We start from the raw sequence: 3,330 nt of genomic DNA on the forward strand, positions 1-3,330 counted from the left end.
AGTTTATTCAGCTATCTACCTCAGTTTCCCCACTCCACTTGCCAAGGAATAGTCCTGGCTTCTTACTATCCTGCCCTGTATATATCTCTGATCATTATTCTTGAACTTTTTTTTTTTAATTTTTACATTGATTTGAGAGAGAGGAAGGTGGGAAAGAGAGAAAGAAGCATGAAATCATTGTTCCACTTAATTGTTTCATCTAGTTGTTTACTCGTTGTTTGCACATACTTGTTGGTATGTGCTCTGACTGGGGATTGAACCCATGACCTCAGGATTAAGTGAGTCAGTAGGTATAGCATGTAGAACAAATCTGGGCAAAAATTAGTGTGGTATAAAGTATTCTTGATGCTTTTCATATACATCATCAATCAACCGAGCACTATTTTTGTCCTTATTTCACAGATGAAAAGAGTGAAGCTTAGAAAGGTTAGTTAGTGTAAGGTCACATAGCTAGTAAGCAGTAGAGGTGAGAATTAAACCCAGGATTTTCTGTCTACCTCCAAAGTCGATGTTCTTAATCATTATATACTGTCTTCCATAGTAACTATTGTGTTTTAGTTTTTTATGTGGGGTTTTTTTGTTTTGTTTTGTTTTGTTTTGTATTTTTCTGAAGTGAGAAGTGGGAAGGCAAATAGACAGACTCCTGCATGATCCCGACCAGGATCCACCAGCATGCCCACTAGGGGGCAATGCTCTGCCCATCTGGGCAGGTTGCTCTCTTGCTACCAGAGCCATTCAAGCACCTGAGGTGGAGGCCACAGAGCCATCCTCAGCGCCCAGGCCAACTTTGTTCCAATGGAGACTTGGCTGCGGGAGGAGAAGAGAGAGACAGAGAGGAAGGAGAGGGGGAGGGGTGGAGAAGCAGATGGGTGCTTTTCCTGTATGCCCTGGCCGGGAATTGAACCCAGGACTTCCACACACCAGGCTGATGCTCTACTGCTGAGCCAACTGGCCAGGGCCAGGTGGGTTTTTTTAAACACATTGTTCGCAAACATATCTGGTTGAATTAATTAGTAAATTCCCAGAAAGCATTGGTAGCAATCACAGGAATCAATAAGTCAATTTGTTCCTCATTGTATATTGACTTCCTGCCTTAGACTTGGTTACTTCCCAGCTAGATTTCAGCTGGACTTTCAGCCCCTGCATGTCTATCCTCCAAGAAGCTATGGGATTATCTAGCTAAATATGCTTATTCTCAACCTTTTGCCCTTAGCAATAGAAAAAGTACTCTCTTTCTTCTTTTTTTTTAAGTGAAAGGAGGGGAGATAATGAGACAGACTGCTGCATGCACCCCAACCAGGATGCACCCAGCAATGCCCATCTGGGGCAATACTCTAATCAACCAATCTATTTTTAGCATCTGAGGCTGATGTGCTGGGACCAACCAAGCTATCCTCAGTGCCCAGAGTCAACGCTTGAACCAATCAAGCCACTGGCTGCAGGAAGGGAAGAAGGAGAGAAAAGGGAGGGTGTGAGGAGCAGACAGTCGCTTCTCATGTGTGCCCTGACTGGGAATCAAACTGAAGACTTCCATATGCCATGCTGACATTCTAACCACTTAGCCAACTGACCAGGGCCGGAAAAGTGCTTTCAGCAAGCGGTTTAGGGGGAGAGCAAAGTTTAAAGCCCTCTCCTATAAGCTTAGATTTTTTTCAAAGGCTCACATTTTTTTCTTGTTGTTATTTTTTCTTTAAAATGAATGTTTTAGTTTAGAATAATTTTAGGTTTATTGGAAAGTTACAAGGATAGTACAGAGTTCCCTATTCTCTTTACCCAGCTACCCCTTATGTTAACTCATATATGCCAATGATACATTTGCCAAAACTAAAATATCAGCATTTGTATGTCACCATGAATTAACCTCCAAAATTTATCTGAATTTCACCAATTTTCCCACTAATATCTTCTTCTGTTCCAGGTTTGCATCTAGCTATCACATTGCATTTAGTTGTCATAGCTTGTAGTCTTGTATTGATCCATGACAAGTTTCTCAGTCTTTCTTTGTTTTTCATGACCTTGATTAACTTCTCAGGATTTTATAGAATGTCCCTCAATTTGCTTTTGTCTAGGGCAGGGGTCCCCAAACTTTTTACACAGGGGGCCAGTTCACTGTCCCTCAGACCGTTGGAGGGCCGGACTATAAAAAATACTATGAACAAATCCCTGTGCACACTGCACATATCTTATTTTAAAGTAAAAAAACAAAACAGGAACAAATATAATATTTAAAATAAAGAACAAGTAAATTTAAATCAACATACTGACCAGTGTTTCAATGGGAACTGTGGGCCTGCTTTTGGCTAATGAGATGGTCAATGTGCTCCTCTCACTGACCACCAATGAAAGAGGTGCCCCTTCCGGAAGTGTGGCAGGGGCCAGATAAATGGCCTCAGAGGGCTGCATACGGCCAGCGGGCCATAGTTTGGGAACCCCTGGTCTAGGGTTTCTCTCATTGTTAGGTAGAGATTATGGATTGTAAGGAAGAATAGCACAGAATGAAGTGCTATTCTCATCACATCATATCGGGGGTTCATAATAGCAACAAGTCATGACTTATCAATGGTGATGTTAACCTGTATCACTTGGTTATGACCGTGTCTGCCAGTTTTCTTCGCTGTGAAATTATTATTTTCCCCTTTCTTTACTCTGTTCTTTAGAAGTCCAGACCACACTCAAGGGAAGGGAAGATAAACTCTACTTCCTGGATGGGGGAATATGAACATATACTGTTGGAAATTCTTTTTTTTTTTTTTTTTTTTTTTTTGGATCTTTCTTTAGCTGGAAACGGGGAGGCAGTCAGACAGACTCCCACATGCGCCCGACCGGGATCCACCTGGCACGCCCACCAGGGAACAATGCTCTGCCCATCCGGGGCGTCGCTCTGTTGCAACCAGAGCCACTCTAGCGCCTGAGGCAGAGGCAATGGAGCCATCCCCAGTGCCCAGGCCATCTTTGCTCCAATGGAGCCTCAGCTGTGGGAGGGGAAGAGAGAGACAGAGAGGAAGGAGAGGGGGAGGGGTGGAGAAGCAGATGGGCGCTTCTCCTGTGTGCCCTGGCCGGGAATCGAACCTGGGACTTCCGCACGACAGGCCGACGCTCTACCACTGAGCCAACTGGCCAGGGCCCTGTTGGAAATTCTTTGTGAGGGAGATATGTCTCTTCTCCTTTATTTAGTAAATAAGTCATTTATTTATATCAATTTGGATTGCTTTTATGTTAACATAAATCAGTCTCTTTTATTTTATATTATTTAATTATTTTTTTGTGACAGAGACAGAGAGAGGAACAGATAGGGACAGACAGACTGGAAGGGAGAGAGATGAGAAGCAT

At 43.1% G+C, this 3,330-nt stretch overlaps 1 non-coding gene across 1 annotated transcript; it reads right to left on the minus strand.

The window, feature by feature from the left end:
- Positions 1-3,048: 3,048 nt before the first annotated feature.
- On the minus strand, positions 3,049-3,124 carry TRNAD-GUC (transfer RNA aspartic acid (anticodon GUC)). The gene has a single exon. It is a non-coding gene; the product is annotated as a tRNA-Asp (tRNA).
- Positions 3,125-3,330: the final 206 nt, after the last annotated feature.

Source organism: Saccopteryx bilineata, chromosome 5 (genome assembly GCF_036850765.1).
Source record: "Saccopteryx bilineata isolate mSacBil1 chromosome 5, mSacBil1_pri_phased_curated, whole genome shotgun sequence".
Classification (NCBI taxonomy): domain Eukaryota; kingdom Metazoa; phylum Chordata; class Mammalia; order Chiroptera; family Emballonuridae; genus Saccopteryx; species Saccopteryx bilineata.